This window comes from Orycteropus afer, unplaced genomic scaffold (genome assembly GCF_000298275.1).
Source record: "Orycteropus afer afer isolate SDZICR_OR568_19922 unplaced genomic scaffold, OryAfe1.0 scaffold00244, whole genome shotgun sequence".
NCBI classification, from domain to species: domain Eukaryota; kingdom Metazoa; phylum Chordata; class Mammalia; order Tubulidentata; family Orycteropodidae; genus Orycteropus; species Orycteropus afer.
In genome coordinates, this window is record NW_006921831.1 from 4,032,034 (window position 1) to 4,039,471 (window position 7,438).

Below are 7,438 nucleotides of genomic sequence, written 5' to 3' on the forward strand. Positions count from 1 at the left end.
TGCTGCAGACCCGCCCATTGTGCGCTGGGTTCAGGGCTACGGGGCAGGGGTGGGGGCGGGGCAGCAGGGACTGTCAGGAGGCCGGATGCCCACTGTCCTCAGCCCACCTGCTCAAGGCCCCACAGACACCATTAGGGGAGCGTCTGGAGGAGTTCCGCTGGGATCAGAGGGAGGAAACCCTGGGAACGCCCTCATGGGCAGAGCTCTTGGAAGTTGTTCCACGTGCAGCAGACCCACGCACGTTGTGTGCCGGGTTCAGGGCTGGGGGTGGGGCGTGAAGGGCCACCTGCCGACACCACCTCCCACCCTGCTCTGTAGGGGATTCCTGGAGATGGCCCCGTTCCTGAAGCAGGTGACCAGATGACTGCCTTGCTCTGTGCTGGCTGCACCTGGCCTGGCCTCCATGGAGCCAGCCCGGATCTCTGCTGAGACACCCACTCTGGTCTGGCCCGTGGCCCACTGCCTACCTGCACCCTTGCATGTGACACCCATAGGATCGTCTGTGGGAAGCCCTCAGGGCCTGCTCAGGCCCTCCAGCTGCTGACCACCCCTCCCCACCCCATGAGGCTATGCCTCCAAGCCCATGACCCCCTCACTGTCCACTTACGGCTCAGACTGGGCAACACAGTGATGGGTGGGATGAAAGTCACGTGCCGGGCAGGTGAGAGTGTGGACTGGGCTGCAGAGTGAGGGCTGGGTCACCTGAGGACCAACCAGGAGCACCGCCCCAGACCCCTCAATGGCCACACCCGGGGCTGGTGCCATCCAGACACTCTCATCCCTCTGGGGGTCTCCCAACTGTCCAAGATGTGGTCCTGCCTGGGAGGGCGCGTGCATGTGTGCGTGCATGTTTGTCAGCATGAGTGTGTGGTGTTTCACATGTATGAGTGTGCATGTGTGTGAGTGCACTCTGTGTATGTGAGTGCATGTATATGAGTGTGAATGCATGTGTGTGAGCACATGCATGAGTGTGTATGTATGCATGTATGTGAGCATATATGTGAGTGCATGTGTATGTGTGAGCGTATGAGAGTGTATGTATGGGCATATGTGAGTACATGTATGAGTGTGAGTGCGTATGTGTGGGACCATATGTGTGCACGTATAAGTATGTGTGTTAGCATATGTGTTGTATGCATGTATGTGAGTGTACGTGTGGAGTTATGCGTGTGTGTGAGCATATGTGTGGGTGCACGTGTGTGTGTGAGTCTGTGTGAGTGCATGTGTGTGTGGTGCCTGCACGTCTGAGAGTCTCTCTGTGAGTGCATGTGTGTGACCAAGTGACTGTCTGCTCTGTGGTGATCACGTGCTGGAGTTCCCCATCACTCCTCTCCCACCCCGCACTGTCCTGGCCAGAAAGTGTCCAGGAGGGGACGTGGAATGAGCTGCAGTCCCGTGGAAAGGGATTCTTCCCCGCAGTGCCCACCCCAGCTCCCCTGCCCATGTGATGCCCAGGAGCCCTGCTCCCAATGTGGCCTTGTACCACGTCCCCACTCTGACCGTCCGCCGTGGCCTTTGTGCTCAGCCGGCTTGGCTCCACGAAGTCCTGGATCTCTGCAGGGGAGAGGTGGGTGCGAGATGAGTCACCCCTAGTGGCAGTCTGTAGGTGCTGGGGGGCTGTCTCAAGGCTGGACCATTGTGCACACCCCTCCCATCCTCTGTGAGGCAAGCAAGGCCTCACCGCGGTGGGAGAGAGCCCGTCCAGGCTTCACGGGCTCGTGCTGACCCCCACCCTCCCTGACTGAGTCAGTGAAGAAGGCGGAATCAGGAAAAGGCGTTGGCCTGTGGGCCCCAGCACTTCAGGGAGGGTCAGCCCCCTCCCATGTGTCCCCCAGGAAGGGACAAAGGCTGCTTTGTCGAGGGAAGGATGCCAATGGGGGGTCACAGGCATGACTTAGCAGAAACCTAAGACCAGGTCCAGCCTGTCGTTACAGAGTCCCTTCCAGCCAAGGGAGGCTGGCCGTGGCCCAGCATGTGGCCACTGTCCATCACCTCCAGCCAAGGCCCGTGGCTGGGGGTGGATACAGGAGTCTGGAGGTAGCCTGCTTGCCCGGCCTCCACCCCTGGTGATAGGCCTTTGTTTTCCTGCCCAGCTATGGGTGGTGACCCACCCTGCACATAGGCAGCCGTGCCTCCCAGAATTTCCTCCTCACATCCGACCTGAGGTCCCTGTGGCATGGCAAGGCTGGTGCCCCTGAGTGTCCCAGCAGCCAGCCCTGTGCCTCTCACTCACCAGGCCCTGGGGAGGAGGCATCCCTGGACCCAAGCCCCACTCTGCAGCCCCCCCACCCCCATCCCCCGGTAGGTTCCCACTTCCTGTTGCCCTTTCCCAGCCATGACCTGTGCAGCTGCAGGACCGGCCTGAGCACCCATCCCCAAGCATGGGCACAGCCACTCCCTCACTCCCTGACCCTGTAGTGGACGAGAAGGGTTCGCGTGGCTGCAGCCACATGGTACCCTCCTCGGTTCAGCCACCATGAGCTCTGTGCAGACCCTTGAGAGGTGTCTCCAAACTCCCTGCCCCCATGTGGGGGGGCTCTTTCCCCTGTGCACCCAGTAGAGACAAAAGGCCCAGGACACATCCCAGGGCTCGGAGGCTCTGTTCCATGCCCAGCTGTGCTGGCTCCAAATGGGTGCTGCATTGACCCTACAATCAGACAGCAGCGAGTAGGGGCTGTGGGGTCTTGGGCCAGCCAACCCCATACAGTGACTGGAGCCCAGACCACGCGTAGCCAGGAAAGGCCCAGACGTAGTCGGGGACACACAGCCATCCTGGATAAACTGGTTTCCAAAACTGCTGTTCCCTGGGGGACCCCTGGCCCTGGGCCTTCCCTGAGAGCCCCTTTCGAGAAAGGGATCAAGCAGACTTGGGCAGGGGGCTCTGAAGAGACTAGTCAGGCCCCTTTAACGGGCCATGCCTGGGGCCTGTGCCCCCACCCGCCCAGACCCCCTATCTGTGGCAAAGCTTCTGAGGGCTGGAAGGAGCAGAGCCCAAAGACATCCAGGCACCGAGGTCCCAGGTCTGGCCTTGTCAGGGTGCACTTGGGAGCCCTGGGGCCACATCTTTCCCAGTTGACAGTAGGTATTAGTGGCCCATCCCTGAGCCACTAAGTGCCTCCGGGCCCCAGAGACAACAGACGGAAACAGAAGGAAACCGCAGGGCTTGAGGGCAGCGCTTGAGGGCCAGGTCGCCAGCTGAGTCTCGGAGCACGGGGCCTCCCAGCAGGACGGCACTGCTGAGCCCCCTGGCTCTGGCCGTGTGACCATGGGCAAATCACCTCACTGGTCCAGCCCTGTCCCCGGCTCGTGGAGCAGAGCTGGCATCCACCCTGCAGGGAGGCTTATGGCAGCCCCAAGGGGCCAGCTCGAAGGCGGGGACCCCCTCACTGTTACTCTGGCTGGCGGTCTGGGGAGGCCACGGCCTGTCCACTCTGGTAGGGGACCCCTCACCGGGCCGCTCCTCCTGTCCCATCCCAGGGCCTGTCCAGAAGCCCAGGGACCCAACCTCCCCAGACCTCGTCGAGCCAGCCCCCGTCATCCACCAGCAGAGGGGAACAGGCTCAGCCTCTGTGAGGCCCAGGCTGAGAGCACGGTACTTGTGGGTAGGAGGGCCCGTGGTATCCTGGAATATCGAGGGTTGTGTGGAGGATGCGTGGGGTAGGGGGTCTGCCTGTCTGCTCCAGGCTGAGTACCACTGCCACCAAGCTGGAGTCCAGAGGGCAGAAGGGGACAGGAAGGGGCAGGAGGAGGTGCAAGGGGACAGGAGAGGAAAGGAGCGGGCAGGACAGCCACCAGCCTTACCTGCCTGCTGTGCCACCAGCGGGGCCACGAGGACCCAGGCCAGCACCCAGCACCAGCTCCTGGTGCCCATCTCGGGGCTGGCACGGCGCCGGCTGGAGAGGAGGGAGTGGGGCCAGGTGCCCACTGCCCTGGGGGCCAGGGTTTATGTAGCAGGGAGCCTTGGCCCTGCGCCCAGCTCCCAGGCCACATGGGGTGCTGTCCTCCAGCGAGACGTGTGTTTGCTCTTGGGGAGGGACGGCGGACGGGCAGCAGGAGGCAGGGTTTGGAGTTCTGTGCTCAGAAGACGGGCTGCCCCAGGACCCCTCCCACCCCAACAAATCCTGAGAACTGGAGGGGAGGCATCCCGCCTGCTTGGGGGCAGTGCGCAAGCCCAACTTCAGAAGGCAAAGCTCACGGTCCTGCCCCACCGCAGCCCTCCACCTTGGCCTCTGGCGGTCAGCAGGCCATCAGCCTCATAGCCCTGTTCATCTGCACACAGCAGCCCCGCCTGGCTGAGGGGGGGTCAGAAGAGGCGGCAGACCAGAGGCCCCCAACTTGTGTTCCCTAGGAGTAGGAGGGGTGCTGTGAGCTGGCAAGTGGAGGGCTGTGGGATCCTGCTCAGCCTGTGTGTACGTGGCCTGTGGGGGTCCCAGGAGGAGGCCGTCTGTCCAGACAACCGGCCATGCTGGCTAGAGCCCCTCTCAGACCCCAGCTGTCCGCTGCCTGCCTCGAAGTTCCAGCACATGGGGAAACCAAGGCTTGGAGAGCGATGCTCGCCCCTCTGAGAGTCAGCCGGCTCATGTCCACCCCCCTCCCTGCACCACAAAGGGCCAGAGCCTCCGCCCAGGCCCCCTGCCCCCCACCATGATCTGGTTCCTCAGCTGCTGGGAGCAAAGACAGCTGCTGTGGTCCTTGGGAGACATGGGCAGGTGGGGTCATGATGCCGCCCTCACCCCACTGCCATGTTCCCAGGCACCATGGTCCTTGGCTGACATGGGTGACAGGGCCCTGGCGCCACCGTCACCCCGTGCTGTTCCCCAGGGGTTGTGATGGGGAGCATGGGAAGGTGAGCCAAGTGCCCAGAGCCCCTGCCTGGCCTGAAGGGACCCCTGGCCAGCAGCCCCCAGGGATGTGATGGCACCATCTGCTGGGTTCCCTCAGGGTCACCGTTTCCCTCAGCGAGAAACTCCACATGTGTCTCTGGATGCGGGACCGAGAGCCCATTCTTCCCTCTCCGGCCTCACGTGAACTGCCCCTTCTGCTGCTGTTGGCGCATCCTGCTGTGTAACCTCATGGCAAGGCCTGGGGGTGCAAGGTGGTCGCTATAGCCAGCCTGACCGAGGGACGCTGGGCCAGGTGGTTGGCGTTACTGCTCCCTGTGTCCCAGGGAGGAGTGAACTCAGGTGTGGCAAAGGGCTCCATCATGAAGGCTTCCAGCCCCCTTTGCCAAGTGTGTCCTGGTGGCCATGTCCCCAGAATCTTCCAGAAACCGCTCCTTGGAGACACGACAGCTGCAGCAGAGTCTGGAGTCTGCACTGCTTTTCATTTTGTCCACGGATTGATTCTCAAAAGTGGGGTGCACCTGCGAGTGGAGGTGGCCTCGTTCCCAGGGGCCAGGGCCTGCAGCGGGCTTGTGTGGGTCCCCGCTGTGGCTGTGGCCCTGCAGACCTGGGCTGGAGGTGGCTGATACCTTGGGGTGGGCTCCCCACTTACGTCCAGCACTGGTGGTTAGGCTGCCCACCTCCTGGCCCTCCGGGCTGCCGTGTCCAGGGCGAGGGATCCCGGGGAGGGTGTGTGGGGTCTGCAGGGTCCTCTTTCACACTCAGCCCCATTGTCCCCAGCACTGGAGGTGCTTGGGGAGACCAGTAGCCCAGATAAACAGCAGGAACTCAGTGATGCTGGGGGGACGCCTGGAAGGAAGGAAGCGGGATGCCTTTGAGGCACAGCCCAACTCCTTCTCCCAATCCCCCAAGCCACCTTGGACCCTCCTCAAGGCTGGAGTTTGGTCCGTCCACCCGCCCTGACCGTAGCCGGCACTTCCCAGCCTTCACATCCATGCTCAGCGGGCCCCATCAGCTCTTCCTGTGGCAGCCCCCTGGTCCCTAACCCACACACTCACACAAGTCCATGGCTCCAGGCTCTGTTGTCTGTCCTTCCCCTCCCCAGCCCGGGATGTGAGCTCCATGTGGACAGGGGACTAGCCCAGAATTTCCCAGCTGGCACACAGTAGGCGCCCAATCAATGCATTGAATAAAATAGAGATCTAGCTGTGGCCCTTGGCCTTCCTGCCTCGGGCAGAAGGCCCTGGGACATGGAGGGTCCCAGGCCAGTCCACCCTGCTCAAGGGGCCCAGGCCAGGGTTCATAGCAGGAGAGAGGACCAGCCAGTCTGCCCTGTTCAGGCATCCTGGGCCAGGGTTCATAGCAGGAGCTAGGACTGGCCAGTCCACCCTGCTCGGGGGTCCCAGGCCAGGGTTCATGGCAGGGGAGGAGACCAGCCCCTTCTCCCTGGTCCAGCTGGCAGGGTCTTGGCTGTTATGACATCCCGGATGTGGCTGCAGAGCGCTTGGCCTGTTTACTCAGCCAGTTTACCTCTTCACAGTTGAAGGAGCGGAGAACAGAAGATAAAGGAAGGGGAGAGGGGCAGACGGGCTCTTCCTGCTGGGAAGGGGGGGCCCCCTGCCAGGGTGACAGCCAGTGTGCCGGGAACCAGCCCTGCAGCTTTGCCCAGTCCTGGCTGGCCATGGGGGCAGGCCCAGGGCAGCCAGGGCCTGGGCCGGAGAGCCCCATGGGGGCCGATCCTAGCCACACAGCCCCTCCACTGGGCCCAGAGACACCGTCACCGGCTGTCCAGGGCCTATACCTCAGCCCCATGAAGGCCAGGGCTTTGATCAAGGGCTGGCTGTGTGGCCTGCTCTTCCCCAGGGCTGTGAGGGTCTGCGGGAACAGGGCACAGTCCTGGTGGACACATGTCTGGGCTCTCAATGTGTGTGGAGCTCCAGCCCTGCACTGTCTTGGGGGCAGGGGACAGTGACTGTCTGCTGCCTAGTGGCCACAGCAGGTGGGCACCCCCACTTTTCAGATGGTGGTCCCAGCAGCCCTGATCTGTGCTCCCAGGGAGCTCATAAACCCCCTGGGGCAGAGAGGTCCCTGGGTGAGGGCAGGCCTAGGCTTTGGGGTGGCTGGGTCCCATGCCCTTCCCTGACACACTGGGGCAGGTTCCAACAAGACTCAAAGGGACAGGCCAGGTGGTGGACAAGCCCCAGACCCCGACAGGCCCTTCCTCAGCCTGTTTTTCCCTCCTGCCCTGCTCCCCCCACACTCTCTCCCTCCCTCCCTGTCTCCATCCTTCCCTCTCTCCCTCCCTCCTCCCTCTTCCCTCCCTCTTCCCTTCCCTCTCCCTCCCTCCCCTATCCTCCCTCCTCCCCTCTTCCCTCCATCTTTTCTCCTTTCTTCTCTCCATCCTTTCACCCTCTGTCCTTTCCTCCCTCCCTGTCTGTCCTCCCTGTCTGTTCTTCCTCCTTGCAGCATGGTCTGATGCCCAGCTCTGATGGGATGTGCCATTCAGTGCAGACAAGGCCTGTTCTCAGAACAATCAGGATCCAGAGGCTTTGTCCCTTTGGGGCCTGTGATGAGTGTGACCATTCTGGCAAAGCCAG